Source organism: Octopus sinensis, linkage group LG2 (genome assembly GCF_006345805.1).
Source record: "Octopus sinensis linkage group LG2, ASM634580v1, whole genome shotgun sequence".
NCBI lineage: Eukaryota > Metazoa > Mollusca > Cephalopoda > Octopoda > Octopodidae > Octopus > Octopus sinensis.
Window position 1 is genome coordinate 47,490,270 of NC_042998.1, and position 24,261 is coordinate 47,514,530.

The 24,261-nt window shown below is 34.2% G+C and overlaps 1 pseudogene; it reads right to left on the minus strand.

Annotated features, from left to right (window-relative positions):
- Positions 1-22,262: 22,262 nt before the first annotated feature.
- On the minus strand, positions 22,263-24,018 carry LOC115224601 (annotated as a pseudogene).
- Positions 24,019-24,261: the final 243 nt, after the last annotated feature.

Below are 24,261 nucleotides of genomic sequence, written 5' to 3' on the forward strand. Positions count from 1 at the left end.
CATGCTGGAGCACCGCCTTTAGTCGAGCAAATCGACCCCGGGACTTATTCTTTTGTAAGCCCAGTACTTATTCTATCGGTCTCTTTTGCTGAACCGCTAAGTGACGGGGACGTAGACACACCAGCAATGCTAGGGGGACAAACACAGACACACAAACATATACACACACATATATATATATATATATATATATATATATATATATATATATATATATATATATACATATACATATATACGACAAGCTTCTTTCAGTTTCCGTCTACCAAATCCACTCACAAGGCATTGGTCGGCCCGGGGCTATAGCAGAAGACACTTGCCCAAGATGCCACGCAGTGGGACTGAACCCGGAACCATGTGGTTGGTAAGCAAGCTACTTACCACACATCCACTCCTGCGCCTCATTGTTCAATTTTTCTCCATTATTTTTAATCATTAATAACACGCTAAGAAGCATCAGCGCGAATCAACAATTTATAAAATTTTGACAAAACAAAAAAAGTTAACAAGTTGAACTAGTCACTTTCTAAGACGCCTGAAGATAAATGGTAAATTAAAACAATTTTGGTAAAGAATTTTATTTATATTTTTAATGTTATCAATTAGATCTCACCCCACTTCGATACGCGCATAAAATTTTGTCTGGCATCTGTTCGAATCAGTGTCGATGGAAAAATGAACTCAAAGCTCTTGAAACAACGCTCTATATTATTTAGATGTTGTGGTGTTAAAAAATACTTTCAAAAGGATTCTTTATAATGTTCTGGAAATTTCTATTCACTTTTGCAATATTTGGTAGATTTTCATTTTTATTGGTAATAAATTGTTGGGAACAACAATATGGTTTTTATCTGCTAAATAAAAACGTGACATTTTTCTGGAACATAGAAGATAAAATTTCTCTTCTATATATTTTTTTTCTTCAAAAGACCTCGTTTTACCTCAGTGACTCTGATATTTTGGGGCATAGTTTTATGAAGTTTGGATGTAGCCGATCAGTAGTAGACGTCGTGGAACCACAAACAACTGCATAAAGTTTGTTTATATTTGTGTCTATACTATTGAGGACAATGGCTAAGTATGCGTGTAAGCCAATACACTTAAGATATCTGTGCTATACCTTTGAGCAGCTTTCACATAAAATTCGTAGGGCATATGTCAAACAAGCTAAAACAAGTCAGCTAAGATAATTTACACACAAGACATTCGTCTGCCTCCCCCGTATTTGATTATATACAATCTGCAAACCAAATGACTAAATTAAGTTGTCGGGGTGGTTTAGTAGAAAAAGAATCAACATTTTTATTTCCTAGAAGTTATAATGCCAAGTAATGTATAATGAGTGAATCGGGATTCACTCCTTATACCTCTCTGTAATACAAAATCACATCACATCTGACCATAGACTTAGAAATAATACAGTACTCTTGTGATCGCAGGAACTGCTACCTAAAAGTAGTAGCCAAATCCCACCTCAAACTACATCCTTTCGTCTTAAAAAGAGAAAGATAGGATTGCAATGGATAGAATGTCTGTCATTGTTGTAGGTCTCAAGCCAGAATGGACATAGATCGAAATGATAAAATAATTCCAAGAAAGACTCAAACTTCACATTAATTGTTCATTTAATTTTTGTTTCTCAAATTAGTATCTCCGAATATTTTAATTCCTCCCAACCCGTTCTCCATTTAGTGCATTGGACGAAAGACCTCCCATACTACCACCACCAAAATAAACTCCTTGTTTTGCGACGACTTCCATATTTATTCTTAATAAGATCCAGTAAATTCAAACTTTAATACGATAGTCACTTGTGTTCCGCTACAGAACATTACGACGAAAGTAGGCTCGAAACACACTCGATTCATTAGAGTCTTTTATGTGAATGAATCTGGTGTATTACTAACACACACCCATCATAAAGGAGAGGTTGTTCCCTTTTGACAAAACACAACAGCGGTTAACATAAACACGTTCGAATTTACCGGAACTTATTAAGAATAATATGCAAGTCATCGTTTTTTAATTTCGCAGTTTACCATGCACACGATTTGATAATATATTAATTAATATTTTAAAACTCAGAAGCTACATACAAAGTGTATTGTATATATTGTTAGTCGGCGGAGGTAAATAATACGCACACTACTCGTATTCAGCGTAATCCTAACCATAACCCTAAACCTAACTTCTAAACGCCGACAACGGGTGATGTACGTATTCTTTACCTTCGCCTGTGAGTCTTTATTTTGGTCTATTTAAATGGCAGAAAGAATTTTAAATTAGGTTCTTGTATATCGATAATTGTATTTTGAGATTTTCAACTTGTATATTCTCCAAAAGCATTAGAAGAAAATTAAGACTTTAACTTGGAATTGAAACAATTATAGCGACAGCTGTTTGAAGCTAAACCAATGTATATATTTTCATTCCTTACGCATACACAGTTATAACAGTAAAAGGCTAATACTGCACTCACTTGTAATGATCCAATGTAGTTATTTTGTCGAGGGTTGTTAATGTTCAGCATGAAAATCTGTAAACTAATATGTGCGTTGAATCTTGTACCCTTTCAGATAATAAATAAGTAGAATAGATAACTAGAGAAACAATAATTTTGCTTTATATCTTGGCTGTAGTAGATATTAGGAGACAAATTTCGCTTGGCATTTGTCAGAACAAGACTCGGTCACTAGAAAAATACTTGTATCGTAAAAATAAACATAAAGATATAATAAATCTCTGAACGAGATGGCTAGTATACTAAACATAAAGATGAATCTAAGAAATAATCAGACCTTTGATTCATTATTACAAACAAGGGGCCAACACAGAGGGGATGATACAAAACACGGGTCATTAAAATGAATGAATTTAACAAGAAATGGACAATTAAAAAGTTTATGAAAAATAAATCGAATGATTTAAACAATCAAGGACAATGCAATGAAATGGGGGACGAGTTCAGCTCCGACCCCACAAGCCCCGTTCCACCATTGAGATCTTTTAATTTTCTTCATGGTTTTAAAACTGAAAGACAATCTGGATAAACAATCTTGGATTTCTTCTTCTTAGAGAAACCTGTGATGTTAGTTAGGCAGAGATAATAATCGGTATAGTAGTTTGCTGGTTTGCGCCATATTAGTACTACAAATGGCCTATTTTTCTGTTTACCATTCATCCATTGGATTAGTGCTATGTAATAGTTTTTGCAACAAACATGAGGTGCTCACAGTTTAAAGTAAAGCGTGTAATCATTTAAAAATTTCTTTGTAAGCTTATTTCTCTGATATTTTGGCGTAAATTTTCCACACACACGTAGCAAAAGCTGTCCAGGTGATAAACACAAATTCTTCTGCTCATCATAAATACATACAGTCATAACCTAAATCAACACTCAAGGAAACCTGTTTGTAAACTAAAATATAACATTAATCAACTGTAAATGTTACTGTAAAACATCAAAATATATTTCTCAAAAAAAAAAGTCATTGAAATTTTCATAGAATGTACTGAAGTTATGACTATCACAAAACAATTTTTACATCTCTAAATTTCAAACATTGATCACTTTAATAAATAACTAAATTTACTACTAAACTACTTTTCATATAACCTGGCTCTCTTATTTGATGTACTGTATTTAATAGCACTAGCAGTTATCAAGAAAATGGAGTCTGAGTGGCTTACCTAATATCAAAGTTCTACTGTGAGGAGAACTTTACTATAATAATTACAGCGAGAACAAAGTAGAATAAATTCTCACCTTGTGTGGCAATTTAACAGGTAGCCTGCATTTCCCTCTATCGGCACTTATTTTTGTTTCAGTGATGAGTATAAAAATGAAAATCGGAAACAAAATGTCTACTACTTTGTCAATATTATCAATTGGTTGGAAAATCTGATGCTGTGAATAACTAAAAAAGCAAAACTCGTGATGTCTGAAAACTGATGTCAGATTCAGATTCAGCATCCTAAAATTACCCTAATTCGGCTGAAAAGGTTTAAAGAGCATGACAAAAAAATGTTTTTGTTGCCCAGAGCTATAAGGGACAAAGGCCTGAAATTTCGGGGAAGGAGACTAGTCGATTATATCGACCCCAATGCTCAAATCGTACTAAATTTATCGAATCTGAAAAATGAAAGGCAAAATCGACCTCGGCGGAATTTGAACTTAGAATATAGAGATGGACGAAATGCTGCCAAGCATTTTGCCCGGCGCTATAACAATTCTACCAGCTTACCGTCTTATAAAGAGAAAAAGACCCACTTCAGTCATATACTACCATGGGATTGCACCAAGAAAGTTCGCTTCCACGGCACAAGTCCGAGAGAGGTTGTTTATGGAAGACCAGCAGTCGCCCATGCATACTAGCTTCCCTTCTCTACGCCACTAATGTTGCCAAGTCGCAACATATTTCTATAGATGAGTGAACTGGAGCAACGAGAAATAAAGCATCTTGCTCAAGAACACAACACACAACCCGGTGCAGGTTGTGAGCCCGGCAATCTAACCATTAAGAGATGCGCCTTTACTGCCTTATTTTATGTAATAATAGTACTTATTTTATCGACCCCGAAAAGATGAAAGGTAAAGTAGACCTCGGCGGAATCTGAACTCAGAACGTAGCGACGGGCAAAATAGCTATTTCTTTACTACCCACAAGGGGCTAAACACAGAGAGGACAAACAAACGGATTAAATCGATTATATCGACCCCAGTGCGAAACTGGTACTTAGTTTATCGACCCCGAAAGAATGAAAGGCAAAGTCGATCTCGGCGGAATTTGAACTCAGAACTTAACGGCAGACGAAATACGGCTACGCATTTCGCCTGGCGTGCTAACGTTTCTGCCAACTCGCCGCCTTTACGTTTCTGCCAGCCGCCTTTCCAGCATTTCGTCCAGCGTGCTAACAATTCTCCTCGCTCACCGACTCTACATTATGTGAGAATAATCCTTTCTACAATAAGTACAAGGCTTGAAATTTGAGGTGATGGAACCAGTCGAATAGATCGACACCAGTACGCAACTGGTACTCAATTTATCGACCCAGAAAAGATGAAAGGCTAAGTCGACCTCGGTAGCATTTGAACTCAGAACGTAGCGACGGGCGAAATACCGCTAAGCATTTCGTCCAGTGTGTTAACGACTGTGCCACCTCACCGCCCTAAATAATGTGATAATGAAATGAAAAGAGCATCAACTGAAAACCAAAAACGAGAATCTTGACAAGTCAGTGAGAACTCAGTACTGCAAATTTGATAAAATTTAAACAAAAATAAATAATTAAACATAAAATATAAAGCATATGAAGATGACGATTGCGGAAGAGAGATGGGATTAAAAAAATGTATGCAAATGAGGATTATGTTGTGTTGATGTAATTAAACAGATTATCATATAACATTTTGTCAGATATGTCCTTAATACTTTGATATACAGAATTAAAAGTGGTATTTCCTTCTCACAATGTAAAATTCTTGCGCATTCGTATAGTTATTTCTATATTTTAAACGTATATTGCCTCTTTTCTCCTAAGTGATATTCTGCTTTCTAAACATATTCTTGACTATCAGTAAATTCTGTTCATCATCCAAACCCCCAACAAGACACGATGTTTTATTTCTTTTCGTGGGAAATGGACTTCAACTTCTTGGGCTGCTAATAGTGTTTGGGTTCTCATTTCGCCTGATTACAACTTAGTTGCCTGGGAGCCAGCTAGGACGATTCTGAGGAACACAAGCGGATGGATGAGATAATAGATTTTGCTTTATACGAGCATACACAAATATGTGGGTACATACAAACACACACACACACACACACGTATGTATATACATGTATGTATATATATGTATGTATATGTATGTATATACATGTATGTATATATAGGTATGTATATATATGTATATATATATATATATATATATATATATAATATATATATATGTATATAAATATATATATATATATATATATGTATGTATATATATATATGTATTTATATATATATGCATGCATATATATATGTATGTATATATGTATGTATATACATATATATATATATATGTATATAAGCATGTATATATATGCACATGTATGTATACATACATATGTATGTATATGTATATATATGTATATGTACAGATTATAAACAATGAAAGCCCGATTTTGGCGATTCATTCGACAGAGGTAGTAGAGAGCCAATCCGATAATGAATCTGACCTTGGATCTTGAAAGTTTGCATGAATCCTGGCTCAGTTAAATCTCTTGTAGCTCCAAATGATGTCATCTGTTGAGTAGCGTTGTATTGTCTAATTTTGTTTTGGAAGTGCTTGGAATCTTTGGTCAGTTGATGACAATAGTTTCTTCAAAGGTCTATTGCAAACAATGTTACCTAAAAAGCTTGGTGCACATTGGTTACACAGCTACTGTGCAACACAAGACGGCAAAATGGTAGACACGTTCGAGCTTGGATAGAATACGTTGCACTTGTTACAGTGCTTTGAGTTCGAATGCCATCGGAGTCAATCTTGCTTTTATCTTTTAGAGGTTGATAAATAAAGAACTAGCATCATATCTTTCTCTCCTGTTCTTCCATTCTGCATTTTATTTGTAATTCAGTTGTGTCACTCTGACTTGGAATGAGAGTTGTGTTAAGAGGGCACGTGACACTCAGCCGCTTATATGCTATGCTGACCATTAGGAATTCAGTTAGCCGAGCTACTAAATGCTCATTGTCGAACCGACGAAGACTCTACCAAAGCAACCACACAACTTGACATCTGCAGCAGATTTGAACTCACTATCTATGAGTCGGCAGAATAACTTCTTATCCACTGAATCATTTCGCTTGAAAACCTTCCACTTAATCAAAAAGAAATAGAATATTTGGAATTCCACACATCTCTCAAACCTGTTAATAGTTTACGTGAAATAAAATTGTCTTCAACGAGAAATCACCACCTTCAAAGATACGGATTACTGAGTGCTTACTGCTTATTCTAAATCGCTAGAAATAATTAAAATTCATGTAGAATAAATAGACATGAAACAATTAGGGATGAAAATGATAAGGACATTTAGTTAGTGATTTCTAACATGAGTTTGATATAAAATATGATAACGGGTGACGTTCTTACCTTTCTCAAACAACATATTTACTAAAAAATACATTATGGGGATTTATTCATGGAAAATTTTATTTAGTTATAATGGTTGAGTGGATAAATTGTCTCCTTAATATGATGATGAGGCGTGCTTTATGATTCCTATCGCAGACATTGGGGCGTGCCTTTGGGCGAAGTACTTAACTCTACTTGTCTCAATACGCATGACACCAGCTTGACGGCAGGTCAAAATAAAATTTTAAGAGCCTAGCCTGCAGACACGTTGGATTCTTTACACCCTGCAGTGTGATATGTGCTTACAAGCCCTTGTATTAGAAGCTTGGTGCCTTATTGACTAGAGTTTTTCACCCTTCAAAAGTGGAGGTTTGATAATTAGATGATCTTCTAAAAGAATATTAATAGTCTATCAAAACCACATGATAAGAGTGATAGTGCGGCCCAGGTTTTTTTGGTTCCCATTTGGATTCGTGTTACTTGCATATATGATGTTTTTTCGAATAGTGTATTAAAGTGTAAAGGTCAGGACATCGCTTTTATTAAATATAACGTGTCGTAATTGTTACTAAATATGTCCTTTATGTTACCCGATAAAACAATTATCTGATTTCTCACGTTAACACTCACAAGACTACTCAATTCTAGACATTCTAGTCATTCCGCCCCCCCCCCCACGCGCCCCAGTTCATCGAACATAACTCATCCATTCTGAAAGAAATAACAGTAAAGATCATCGCAACTGGATTTTGAACTGGGGATCAAAATGCATGAAACTGATTATAATAGTAAATGTAATCGGATCGAGACTTAATGCTGCTATGGAGAAAGGGAGGGAGAGAGAGAGAGAGAGACAGACAGACAGACAGACAGACAGACAGAGACAGATAGAGACAGACAGACAGACTGACAGATAGACAGAGAACAAATAATTGTTTCCAATTTAGGTAAAAAGACCAGCAGTTTTGAGGTGCGGTGATTAGTCGATTACATCGGCCTCGGTGTTTGATTGGTACTTATTTTATCAAACACGAAAGGTTAAAAAACTACGAAGTGACAACTATTCTGCGATTCGGCATTCTTAATGAAAAGTAGTAGTAGTAGTAGTAGTAGCAGCAGTTATTTCAAATTTTTCCCACAAGGGCAGCTTGGGAGAGGTGGGTATGAGTCGATTACATCGATCCCAGTGTTCAACTAGAACATATTTTTTCTTCCCCGAAAAGATGAAAGGTAAGGTTGACCTCGGCGGAATTTGAACTCAGGGCGTAGCAACGGGCGAAATACCGCTAAGCATTTCGTCCGTTGCGCTAACGATTCTGCCAGCTCACCGCCCTAATAATTAATAATAATAATAATAATAATAATAATAATAATAATAATAATAATAATAATAGACTTTAGAAGTACACGACAATCTAGGTGTATTGCAAAAATCGGCATTACGTAGAACTGCAGGCATATTGCGTAGAGTATTGTCTGAGGACCTTGTGTCTTGCCCCGGCAGACAAAATATAATTCAATCAACAACATTACGATATTGGATACTGTCTATAATAATAATAATAAAGGCCTGAAGTTTCGTGAGATTACAATGGCCCCAGTGTTTCACTGATACTTATTTTATCGACCTCGAAAGGATGAAAGGCAAAGTCGACCTCAATGGAATTTGAACTCAGATCGTGCAGACGAACGAAATGCCGCTAAGCATCTGCCCGGCCCACCGCCTTTCTAATAATAATAATAATAATAATAATAATAATAATAATAAAATTAATGATAATAACTAGCTCGACCCGTAACTATTTCACGGAATTAATAGTATTTCTGAAAACTTTATCCGAAAAACCTGAAAGCGCAGTGTGAGTTTTGTCTGTATGGAAAGAAAGACGCTCATCTGCTACTCATTGAAAAGTGAAAGAAATTAGAATTCAATGATTACTTATTTTTTTATTCTTTTACTTGTTTCAGTCATTTAACATAGGATATGATGGAGCACCGCCTTAAAAAGCACGTGGCACCCAGGCGGGGAATCAAACCCCAGTCTCCCGCGTGATAGGCGGGGATAATACACTTTATATACAATACGCAAAATTTTATAGACTTAATACACTGCACTCATAAAATAAATACTCAGTTTTATTTTTCCATTTTCCCCCATAAACAAACAAAAAAAACCCGCCGTACATATGATACAACCTTTAGTTAAATTGCATATATCTGACACGGAAATAAGCATGGATATTTCACGGTATTGCACTTAGGCGCATGATTTAAGTGATAGATGATAGTTCAACTAAAAGAAAAATACACTTTTCACTATCCGTAACCTCCACCACCACAATCACAACCACAGTCATCATCTCTGCTTCTCTCTACCCCTCTCTCTCTCTCTTTGTCTTTCTTTAACCTCACCATCAGAACATCACTCCTCTGCTAAAATTATATTTCTCACTCTCCTCTTCTATATCACTAACTTCAACTAACTTTTTTAACCACGTAATAAATGTTCTTTTCTCCTCCAGGCACAAAGCCCGAAATTTTGGGGGGTGGGGCCAGTAGATTAGATCTAGCCCCAGTACGCAACTGGTACTTAATTTATCGACCCCAATAGGTTGAAAAGCAAAGTCGACTTCGGCGGAATTTGAACTCAGAACGTAAAGAGAGACGAAATACCTATTTCTTTACTACCCACAAGGGGCTAAACACAGAGAGGACAAACAAGGACAGACAAACGGATTAAGTCGATTACATCGACCCCAGTGCGTAACTGGTACTTATTTAATCGACCCCGAAAAGGATGAAAGGCAAAGTCGACCTCGGCGGAATTGAACTCAGAACATAACGGCAGACGAAATACGGCTGCGCATTTCGCCCGGCGTGCTAACGTTTCCGCCAGCTCGCCGCCTTACCATGTAATAAATATTACGTTCCTCCTACCTCACGTCATAGATGCTTCTCTTTCCCTCTTTTTCTCTCTCCCTCTTTCTGTCTCTTCGCCATATCCTCTTTTCCTCTCTCCTTTTTGTTTTCTCCCTATTGTTCTCTTTTTCCCATCAGCTAATCGCACATTATAATTGCGCTCCCTCTACCTCACGTCATGGACGCTTCCCTCTCCTTCTTTTTCTCTCTCCTTTTCCTCTCTCTCTCTCTCTCTCTCTCTTCTCTTTCTGTTTTTTTCTCTCTCTCCCTCCATTTTCTCTAATCACCTGAAAGAGTTACCTACGTGCTATGGAATGACAAGCAGAATTATTGTAAGATCCTTCTACTTAAGGCACAAGGCCTGAAATATGGGGGAGGGGGATAATCGATTACAACAACCCGAGTGTTTCACTGGTACTTAATTTATCGACCCCCGAAAGGATTAAAGATAAGGTCAACCTCAGTTGAATTTGAACTATGAAAGTAGCAACAGACGAAATATCGCTCAGCATTTCGTCCAGCGAGCCAACTATTCTGTCAGCTCGCCGCCACCTTAATAATAATAACAACAACAACAACAACAATAATAATAATAATAATAATAATAATAATAATAATAATAATAATAATAATAATAAAAATAGAAATACTAATAGCAATATGAATGTATGTATAGCTGTATGTATACGACTGTGTGTGCGTGTGTGTGTGTGTGTGGTTGTGTGTGTGTGTCTTGTGTGTATATGTCTAACTGGTGTGTATAATAGGCGTCAAAGATTTTGAGCTTGACAGTGAAATGAGCAGAAAATTTCGTAAAACTAGATAAAATCTCTATCGATGCGAGAGTTTCTCATTCCTTCTTAAAATGTTTTTATGCACAAAAGTATGCATATCTCTCGCTGGTGTGAGACTCCACCAGTGTGCCCATGTGAGTTAGACATACATGAGCTATTGTAATTTCATTTCGGAGGACCATTCTCGATGCAACGTTTGTCAAAATAGCTGGAAGTCACATGGAAGATTAAAGTAGCACTCGAACATTCGCAACAAGCAATCGGAAAATAAAACCAATGCTGAAATGAGCCATTGCTGCAGTATATAGGATCAGCTCTTCAAACGCCATTCAGAGCTCAAAAATCATCTTAGCTCTTACTCTAGGAAAGAGTGAGAGCTAAGTATTGTTAGATATTCGATTAGTACTGTATGAGATAAAGCTGCACGAAGATTATCATTATCCAGTCAGCTTCCAGTGTAATGGTTAGTGGACTACTCTTCGTAGCAGAGTTACAAGTTACAATATACAGAGCATATGCAACGGAAATTTAGCCACTACGTATGTTTCACAGATTACAGGTAAGTTCAGCGCCATCAGTTCATCGCAGGAGAGTTCACCTCCATTAATTCACCATGAATAAAATCCACCTAAGTAAAGTTCACTGCGCGGAAAGTTTACCGAGAAAATATATCCGTAGTATCTCATCAATAATAATTAAAAACTATTTTATTGAAACTAAAAAAAAATTGAAGCTGAAAAATTGTCTCAAAAATTTCGTCCGGTGAACTTACGGTATATGAAACATAATTTCACAATTGCAGTTGTTTGGAGTTCAGCATTTGATGTCCTGGGTGCACTTGAAGGCGTAACTGCAATGAATCATCAGGGGTACGATTTCTTGCATTAGCAGAATGCAATAAAGCATTCCCCCGGTGATGCATTGCCGCTAGGCATCCAAATGTACTTGGAAGATCCAGTGGTGAGTTCCAAGCAACTAAATATTTGTACGGTTGTTTATCTTAGTTTTCCAATATACATACATGCATATATGTATTCGTGTATTTGTGTTTGCATGTATATACTTGAATATATATATGTGTGTGTGTGTATGTGTGTGTGTGTGTGCATATATATATAAGCTTATTTAAATGTGTGTGTATATATATATTTTTATATATATATATCTACATATATGTGTGCATTTATATACATATATTATTATTATTATTATTATTATTATAATTATTATTATTATTATTATTATTATTATTATTATTATTATTATTATTATTATTATTTTATTATATTAGTGGAAAAATGAAAACCAACGCAGAACGAGTATTTCAAGTTATTTAGAATAATTTGATTATGTGTGCGTTTATATACATATATTATTATCATTATTATTATTATTATTATTATTATTATTATTATTATTATTATTATATATTATATTATATTATATTATATTATATTATATTATATTATATTAGTGGAAAAATGAAAACCAACGCAGAACGAGTATTTCAAGTTATTTAGAATAATTTGATTATGTGTGCGTTTATATACATATATTATTATCATTATTATTATTATTATTATTATATTATTATTATTATTATTATTATTATATTATTATATTATATTATATTATATTATTATATTATATTATATTAGTGGAAAAATGAAAACCAACGCAGAACGAGTATTTCAAGTTATTTAGAATAATTTGATTATGTGTGCGTCTATATACATATATTATTATTATCATCATTATTATTATTATTATTATTATTATTATTATTATTATTATTATTATTATATTATTATTATTATTATATTATATTATATTAGTGGGAAAATGAAAACCAACGTAGAACGAGTATTTCAAGTTATTTAGAATAATTTGATTAGGGTAAGGTGAATTTGAAGTCTTACAGCTGTTTCTGGAATAACCCAAGTGGTTGGTAAGCATGTCCATGCACTGAGTATCCCGTCATCAGAGACAAGTTATGAATATTTTATAGGGGGATACTTTACGGTTTACAAGAAATAAAATTCACAGTTTATTAGGAATAAAATAGAATAAAGAATAAAAGTAGTTAGAGGAATATTGGCAGGAGAATAATGTTCACAACTCATCATTTTCTATAGGATATGTAAAAAGATGAGTTATGAATATTATTCTCCTGCCTGTATTCTTCTACTTTTACTCTTTATTCTTCTATTTCACTCGTTTATTCTTCTATTTTATTCCTAATAAACTGTAAATTTATTCCTTTTAAACTGTAAATCTTCCCGTCTAAAATAGTCATTCCTTGTCTCTGATTGACGATTACCCAGTGCACGGAATGCTAACCAACCAATAAATATTACGTTCTTCCTAAGACTTCAAATCCACCTTACCCTAATTAAATTATTCTAAATTACTTGAGATATTCGTTCTGCCTTGGTTTTGATTTTCCCTCTAATATAATATATACATGCTACAACGGACAGCTTACACGGATCCCTAGATCCAGTCTTAGCTGTGATCTTGGAACCTAATGGTCGACTAACTATAGCACTTACCAAGCATGCGTATTCGTTTACATCACAATTGAACTAAACCCCAAATATTCTACCCAAACACACTCACACACACACACATGCATGTATGTATATGTATATGTTTGTATGTATATACATGTATGTAAATATACATATGTATGTATATATATATGTGTGTGTGAATGTATATATATATGCATTATGTATATAGATATATCTATATACATATATGTATATATATGTGTGTGTGTGTGTATATATATGTGTGTACTTATATATAAATATATACACATATATATACATATATGAATATGTGTATATAAATATATACACATACGTACACACACATATATGTATACGTACACAAAATATGAGGTTTAGCGTCGCCGTGAGACATTCTGTGCAAATGTCTTCTGCTATAGTCCCAGGCTTTGTGAGTGGGTTTGGTTTACGGATGCACGTCATTCGCATGTGTGTGTGTGTATGTGTGTGTGTGTGTATTTCGGTTTGGGGTGGGGGTATGTGATTGCCACCCCACTATTACTTGACAACGTCGGTTTTGGTTTTTGATTTGTTTACGTCCCCGCTACTTTGTGGTTCGGCAAAATCAACCCATAGAAAATTATGTAGTTTACGAAAAAAAAGAAAAAGTTAGAAAGAAAAACGAAAAGAAAAAAAAAAACGAAAAAATATGTACTAGGGTCGATCCGTTCGATTAAACCCTTGAAAGTGGTGCCCCAGCATCGCCGTGACCCAGTGACTGGAACAAGTACAAAATAAGAGATAAAACACATCCAACAACTATAATCAATGTAGAAACATATTCGCGCCATCGCTTATTCGTGACGGTACTGACTGCTGCGCCTCATTCCCGTTATAACAAATTACGACTAACTGGAAAGAACACAAACAACAGTGCAATACGCATCACCATAGGCTTGCACATAGACCACACCCACAGATCATCTTCCGCTCACGTAAACTGCTTTCTGCTCTCCTTTCTTGCTAGTCACATTCTTCTGTGCACACTAAACATATTATTTGCGCATAGAAGTTAATATGGTAGTTGAAATATACACAAGTTATATTATAACGAGGAGCATTTGTTGTACTCAATACTTCATCGATATATAATGACTACATCGTATTTTAATTATTTATTTATTCATTTTTACTTCTTCAGTTTATATTATTATTTTAAAAAGTATTTCTGCAGGCTATCTATCTATCTATCTATCTATCTATCTATCTATCTATCTATCTATCTATCTATCTATCTATCTATCTATCTATCCATCTATCTATCTATTTATCTATCTATCTATCTTTAAGTTTAGTCTAGCGTATGTTTCCAAAAAAGATGGGTGAATGTAGCAAGGATGGCACGTATGAATGACGAAGCCTAATCCTATGAATCCGGAAAAATTTATAACAGAGAGTTACTTACTTGCAAATAAGTGTGTTGACATGTGACATTATTGACCGAGGTTACCGTGGTCTTTTCCGTAGACTTTTCTTTCCACGGATAAATCTTATCTGTTTCCCCCTTTACACTTTACATCATAGCATTTCTGTGATACATGATCTCTATTGATCGTTTGTTTTTTCCTTTTAACCTACCCCACTTTTTTTTTCTCCCCTACCCCACTTTTTTTTCTCCCCAAAAAGAAAAGCTCTACTTTGTAATTTGTCCCGTCTGTGTTCGGCTCTGTGTAGCTAATAAAGAAACATATCTATCTATATTATCTATCTATATATATATATATATATATATATATATATATATATATATATATATATATATATATCTACCTATCTATATATCTATCTGCCTATCTGTCTATCTATCTATCTATCTATTTGTTTATATATCTATCTATCTATCTATCCATCAATATATCTGTTTATCTATCTATCTATCCATCAATCAATTTATCTATCTATCTATTTACCTATCTATTTATCTATCTATCTATCTATTTAAGGGGAAAGGCCAGAAGAAAGAAAAGTACTCAATAATAAAAAAGGCTCGCCTGTACCTTCATATTTAAGCAGTTATTCCCGGATGTACTTTATTCTTGCTATTAGCGCCAATTTCTAACCGTCCTTTGTTTTCTTCATCGAGCATTACAACCAATGTTTCGTACCGAGAACAATTACCTTCCTATTCCTATTACAACAGGCTGTATTTTCCGACTTTTCAAATTCCAGGGCTTCCCCACCCTCCTAACCAATCAAATTCCGTCACTATATCTTTTTTCCGACCGAATCCTATTCCCTTTTTCTAATTATTAAAATATCCTCCTCATCCTCCTATGCATGGTTATAAAATTTATAATTCGATTTTATTATACATTCAGTATTAAATATTTAGAATCTTCTCTGTGGTAAATACCCTCTTTAACCTTGTCTCGCTTATGCGGAGAAAGATAACATTATATTAACACTCTAATTTCTTACGTAACAAGCACAATGTGTATTTTTGTGTTTTTTTTTAGAGTGTATAAACATAGTCAAGTGGGAGCTTGTGTTCTTTCAAGGGTTTACTGACGTTAATCAAGCGTTTTCATTATTAAAACAAAACAAGGTCATCGACTAGGTTTGAAATGAAATTTTCACTCCTCTCTTAATGGGAGAATCATTAGAAAAAAAAAACCTTTGTTAAAGAATACACCAAACTAAAATAAGGCAGTGTATTAACAGTTTTAAGATGAATTTCCTGCTATCAATATATTCTTTTGTTTTGCGTAATATTTTTCGAAAACTTTCATGTGAATGAACTATTGTAAAGGGTATTAGAAACGATATAATTGCATCTTTGTAAGTAAAAAGTTCGCAATACCAATACACTATCAATAGCCTATTATGCCATTTCAAACCATAATTTTTCTAACCACCTGTGTAATTCAAGAGCAGTCAGCAATTAAACATAATTGAATATAATTTTCTTAGGACTGCTAACCGTTCATTCATCTCTTTCCATGTATATATATATATATATATATATATATATATATATATATCTATATATATATACATATATATACATATATTATAATACACACACATGTGCGTGCGGTGTGTCTGTGCATGTTTATGTCTTTGTATATGTCATACATCGATTATGAAAATCTCTTGGGGAAGCTTCCTGCTTGAAACGATCAGCGTACTATTCAGTGACGTGGAGATGCAATAAGCGATTCAAGAGTTTCCATTCTAATGTGTAGTGGATGGATGAAAAAAAAAAAAGCAGCAATCGAAAAGAGTACTCATTGTCAACATGGACAACAATTACTCTCAGTTTATATATAACAAAAAGATTGTAATCAGTGAGTATCGTTCTGCTTCTTATTACAAAATATTATTACAAAAATAATTGAATTCAAATATGCTTTGTTTATTCTTTCGTGAACAGGAATATACAAAATGAAAGTATATAAATTATGCATTGTATGTATGTATGTATGTATGTATGTATGTATGTATGTATGTATGTATGTATGTATGTATGTATATATATGTATGCTTGTATGTATAGCTCGTTGGAGGTACACGCACATCACCGCACATATGTATATTCATACATGCGTGTCATGTATACTAAATACGTACATATATATATATATATATATATATATATGTATATTCATACACACACGCTCACACAGACACACACACACAAATACATATATATACATATATATAGAGAGAGAGATAGAGAGAGAGAGGGAGGGATGGAGGGAGGGAGAGAGAGATGTTTAGATTCATGCATACATATTTGTATATATACATGCATATATGCGTACCAAACACATATATACATCTATATATATATATATATATATATATATATATATATATATATATCTATATATAATATCTGTGTGTGTGTGTATGCCTAAATATATACGCTTATACATATATTTGCATGTTACATGCACGGATACATACACACCACAACATACATATATATATATACATACATATATACTATGTATATTATATGTGTATATTTTATATGTATATATATATATATATACAGAAGTGTCTGTGCGTGTGTGTGTAGAGAGAGAGAGAAAGAGAGAGAGAGACTGCATGTTTATATATATAAACATATATATATATATATATATATATAATATATATATATGTACGTATTTAGTATCCATGACCCGCAGCAGTGTATATATAATTGAACTGAGGGAATACATACTCTACACCCTGCATAGATTAGAATCATTTTATTTATATTTTCTTCCTATATTCATGTACCTGTGTGTGTGAGTATACATCTATACGCACGCACACACACACATTATATATAAATATATAATAGATGTAGATAGATAGATGGATAGATAGATATCGTCATATCTCTTTAACTCTTTTACTTCTTTCAGTTATTTGATGGTGGCCATGCTGGAGCACCACCTTTAGTCGAGCAAATCTACCCCAGGACTTAATTTTTGTAAGCCTTATTCTATCAGTCTTTTTCAGGAACGTAAACACACCGCCATCGGTTGTGAAACAGACACACAAACATATACATACATATATATACATACATATATACATATATATATACATATATATGTTTATATGTATATATGTTTATATATTACATATTATGTATATATAGGTATATAGTATAATAATATATATAATATATATATTATATAATATATATATATATATATATTATATTACATATACGTATATATATATATATTATATATATTATATATATATATATCTCTCACATACATATATATATATCCTATATATATATATATATATAATATATATATATATATATATATATATATATATATAATATATATACTCTCACACACAACAACGGACTTCTTTCAGTTTCCATCTACAAAATCCACTCACAAGGCTTTGGTCGGCCCGAGGATATAGCAGAAGACAGTAGCTCAAAGTGTCAGCAGTGGGACTGAACTCGGAACAATGTGGTCGGGAAGCAAGATTTTAATACACACACACACACATATTGTATTGGAATGGGCTAAGGACTAAATAAATATATTAATGAATGTTAAATTAGAAGAGTGATACCCCTTCTCTCTCTTTCCCTCTACCTATCTGTCTATCTGTCTGACTATCTATTTATCTATCGATCGATCTATCTATCTATCTATCTATCTATCTATCTATCTATCTATCTATCTATCTATCTATCTATCTATCTATCTATCTATCTATCTATCTGCCTACCTATATTTCTATCTATCCATCTCCATTGTCATGAGACCTCACTAAAAAAAAAAAACAATGTTGTCTTCTAAACAAACCACGCAAAAAACATCTGCTTTATATAAATGAATAAGCTATTTATACATTCAAATAAATTGACAAGTTCGAGAAAGGGACGAAAGCGCAAATTATAAAGAACTTAAAATATTTTTTTGCTAAAATACTGACGACTTTTTTTCTCAGTATTCAATTACAGTACATTACACCTAACAATCTATACATACATACATACATACATACATACATACAAACACACACACACACACATACATACACACTCACACACACACATACATATATATGTACATGAATATTTGTGTCTGTATATATATATTATAATATGTATATATATATATATATATATATATATATATATATATATATATATATATATATATATATATATATATATATATATATATCCGGTGTAACACATAAATGGGAAACAGGTGGAAAAAAAGAGTACTCAAATACCAGAGGTAGAGTAATATGCTTTATTTAAAGCAGCAGAAATTTAACAAAAGCTGTTACTCGGGTTTCACGTTCCCGTTGAAACTCCGAGTACAGCTTTTGTTAAATTTCTGCTGCTTTTTATAAAGTATATATATATATGTATATGCCCGAACTTGTGCCGCGGAGGGTAAATTTCTAGGTGCAATTCCATGGTCATTCATGACCGAAGGGGGTCTCCTCCTCTCCTATATGTATATATATATCTAAAAGATGGAGGTGGAGATAGCACAGAAGTAAATCTAAGACATTTCAATTTATAAAAGAATTTAATGTGTGTGTGTGTGTGTGTGTGTGTGTGTGTGTGTGTGTGTGTGTGTGTGTGTGTGTGTGTGCGTGCGCGTGTGTGTGCGTGTGTGCGTGTGCGTGTGTATGTATGTGTGTGTGTGTGTGTTTGTATATACATCGGCGTGTATATTCATTCTGTCACTCAGTCGGGTCCGACGCCGAATTTTCTAGTTGAACCGATCATTAGAACAGCCAGCGACTGAAATGAACATGCAAGCGGTTGGGTACTCTACAGATACGCGTACCCTCAACGTAAGTCGCAGAAGCATTAAGCGTGATACAGAATGTGCCAAGAGTGTTCCTTTGAAATAGAGGTACTGCTAGTTTTTCTCAGCTGGGTGGACTTAAGTAACGTTTCTTACTCAAGACGCGCCGCTGGTAATCCTACTCACGCACTAAGATCGTAAGCCGACTATACTAAGCACTGAGCCACGCACCTTTGGAATACTTTACAATATGTATGTATGTATTTATGCATGTATGTATGTATGTATGTATGTATGTATGTATGTATGTATGTATGTATGTTGTAGGTAATGTATGTATGTATGTATGTATGTATGTATGTATGTATATATATAATATATATATATATATATATATATATATATATATATATATATATTATATATATATATATATATATAATATACATATTATTTTTCTGAATCTTCAGATTTTAATATGCTAGACCACTGGTTTTAAATTGATATTAATCAAACTAATATTCAATTTTCCGCCCTTATCATTTTAAATTTAAATTAATAAATATTTATATATATATGTATATATGTATGTATATATGTATGTATATATATATAGGGGAATACTTCACAAAAAAAAAATACAAACGACGAAGACAGGTGGTGTAGACAACAAATAGATGTAATAGTTTAACGCTCAGGAAATGAAAAAGTCGTTAACGTTTCGAGCCTACGCTTTCTACAGAAAGGAACACAGAAAGAAACAAGAAGAGAAAATAAAGAATGCGCAGTGGCTAGCGATCTATCATGGCGTATGCCAGACAGATGGGTCACACAGCAGAGCTAGGAAGAAGGGGAGATAATAAAGTAGTGGTGATCCCAAAACGAAGATTCGCGTGCGTGTGTATAACAAAGCATCTATGTGCGTGTGAAAGAGGGCTGATGATTTTGACGTGTGCGTGTGTGCATATGTAGATGTGTGGCTGATGGTGTGGGGCTGGGAAGTGGTCCATGCTAGTGTGTGCGTGGTGGTGTGATGTGATGTGGTGTTGTGTGGTATGGTGGTGTATGGTGTGCTGGTGTGTGATATGGTGGTGTGTAGTGTGGATATATATATAAACACACGCTCACACGCACACACATATATATATAAATATATAGAAATATATATATATATATATATATATATATATATATATATATACATACATACATCACATATTGTATACATATATATATATATTGAACGCGCGCACACATACATACATACATACATACAATACATACATACATACATACATACATACATATATATTATATATATATATATATATATATATATATATAATTTATATATATATATATATATATATATAATATATATATATTATATATATATATATATATATATATATATATATATAATATATATATATATATATATATATATAATAGTTATCGCCATACTAATATGGCATTCTTATAAATAATAAAAAAGCTGTCCGCTTATTAGCTCCATGAGGCCATCGCCTAAGTTAGCTATTTGATACACAAACTGTATCCATATAACCTTCGAACAAGGGAGGTCAGTCGCTCCACACTACTTGACCGGCAGCTACAGACGCGTTTCGGGGTATTGCCCCTTTTCAATGCAGCGTAGCCAGCCAGTAGTGTTCGCTTCCGACAATCTCTGTTCGATGGTTTTATTTACCTAGTTTCGGTGGAATACATCCACTTGTTTTCAATAATAGAAATATTAAAATAACTAGTCTCTCTAAAAGAGAACAGCGGCAGCGTTCCGGGAAAAATATAGTTATCGCCATACTAATATGGCATTCTTATAAAAAATAAAGAAAAACCTGTCCGCTTATTAGCTCCATGAGGCCATCGCCTTAAGTTAGCTATTTGATACACAAACTGTATCCATATAACCTTCGAACAAGGAGGTCAGGTCGCTCCACACTACTTGACCGGCAGCTACAGACGCGTTTCGGGGTATTGCCCCTTTTCAATGCAGCGTAGCCAGCCAGTAGGTGTCGCTTCCGACAATCTCTGTTCGATGGTTTTATTTACCTAGTTTCGGTGGAATACATCCACTTGTTTTCAATAATAGAAATATTAAAATAACTAAGTCTCTCTAAAAGAACAGCTTCTACACACAAAAGAAAGAGGTTGGTGGAGAAGGGGGAATTTTTCTATGATGTTTGTGGTTGTTTTGAAGGGCTGTTTGTGTCGTGGTGGTGGTGGTGGTGGTGGCAGAGTTAGAGTGAATTAACGATGCGAGAGAGAGAGAGGAGAAAAAGAGAGAGAGAGAAAGAGGGAGGGAGAGAAAGACAGAGAGCAGTTATTGAGAAAAGCTTAAATATAGAGGCCCGTTACAAGAAAGAGGAAAGAATGTGCTGGAATCTAGTGAAAATTATCATTATTATTATTAGTAGTAGTAGTAGTAGGAGTAATAGTAGTAAAAATGGTTTATTGGTTTGTCTGGTAGCAGACATTATTGAGTAAGTGGACAGGGTGTCGGGAGGGGTGGGATTTAGTCCTCTTATTGATTTATTCATAGAAGTCTTTTGTTTATATATGCACATTATATATATATTATATATAATCTCATCGTTCATCTGGCAGTCATGTCAGAAATATCTCTCTGAAACTTCTCAACCATTTTAGTGTATTTCTCTCGCTCCATCGTCAATTCCTGCTGAAGACGACGGCATTCTTTATCCCGTTTGCGAAGGGCTCCTGAATTAGAATTGGTTGGTTTCTTGCTTTTGTCAGCAAATTCCTTTCTATTCATCACCTCAGCCAGTTTATTCACAGCCTGTATCTTCTTCAGTCTCTCATCCTGCAACAACTTCCTCAACTGCTCGAGTTCACTGATATTATTCTCAGATTTCTCATTCTTCAAATCATCAGCCATTTTATTCATTCTATTTATTAATTCATCTTTCTCGTTTTGAAGTTGCTCGTTATTTTTCCATATTCACGTTTAGAATCTTCCAGCACATTAATGCCCGATTCTTTACGAGAAAGTTCTGCTTTATGTCGTGTTTTCAGTTCCTTAATTTCCAGTTGTAGCATGGTCTTTTCTTTCTCAAGATCTGAGAGATTCTCTTCAGCCACTGTACGTGCTATTTGTTCAGATTCAATCTTTGATGTGGCCATTTTCAAGTTTTTATTCAACCTTTCATTTTCTTGCTCCATTGTAGAAATGTCCACAGATAAGTCTTGGTGTTCCTTCTTATTATCTTTGATTTCTTCCTTTAATTCCTTCACTTGAGCTCGGTATAAAGATGAGAAATAAGATTCTGCTTCAAACTGGTCTTGTAATTCTCGCATCTGAAGTTCTGCTAACGATGATTCTTCCTTTAATTTTCTCAGTTCTTCTTCAGCCTTTTGCTTCTCGTCTCGCAGTTCTTTGAGATCCTTATCATACTGCTTTTCCCGTGCCTTGGCCTTGTTCAGTTCTTGCGTCTGGGTTTTCAAGTCACCTTGCATTAAGTTGCGTCTCTGTATTTCTTGCTCCACTTGAAGATTCAAATTCTTCACCTTTTCTGTTTCTGATTTCAAATCCCTCTGTATAATCTCCACTGTCTGTCTCATCTGGGACAGATCTAAAGACAGTTCACTCTTCTCTTTCTCAAGCTGCAGCTTCTCACTTTCAGCTGTTTGCCGCACACTCCGCTCTTGCTCAATTCTCACCTGAAGTTCTTTCATTGACTCTAAATTGACTTCTGATTTTGAAGATATGCTCGCCTGACATGCACTGAACTGGGACATTGTTGCCTGATGGCTTTCAACTTCGTGTTCCCATTTCCTCAGAAACGTATCCTTTTCCAGTTCTGCATTGGCACAGTCCTTCTCCAGTTGGAACACCATTTGTTGAGCTTTCCGAAGTTCACTTGAGTTTTCTACTTCCTTGTTTTTCAGCATTTCATTTTCATTTTGAAAATTATTTAATTTTTCTAACAAAGTATTTGATTGCTCTGACCTTTTTGGTTCAATAAGTTTTTCTCTTCTGCCAAAAGAGCATGTAAATTTGCAATTTCTTTCTCAAGTGACATTTTCACTGATTGTGTTTCTAAGTATTTGTTATTCAGTTCTGTATAACTCTGGTCCACATGACTGTATCTCTGTTGTAATTCTGAACACATCTTCTTAAACCGATTCACTGACTCTGTGCTTGTTCGTATTTCTTCTTCAGCTTCTTGAAGTTTTTGTTGCAACTCTATTATCTTGTCACTAGTCTGAGTACTGTTGCCCTGTAAAGCAAGTCGGTCAGCTTGTTCTTGAAGAAATTGTTTTTCCAAATTCTCAAGGTCACTCTCTTTCTTCTTGCGGAGTTCCAATTCAATATAAGAATGCCATATTAGTATGGCGATAACTATTATTTTCCGGGAACGCTGCCGCTGTTCTCTTTTAGAGAGACTTAGTTATTTTAATATTTCTATTATTGAAACAAGTGGATGTATTCCACCGAAACTAGGTAAATAAAACCATCGAACAGAGATTGTCGGAGAGCGACACCTACTGGCTGGCTACGCTGGCATTGAAAAGTTATGTGGAGCGACTGACCTCCCTTGTTCGAAGGTTATATGGATCAGTTTGTGTAT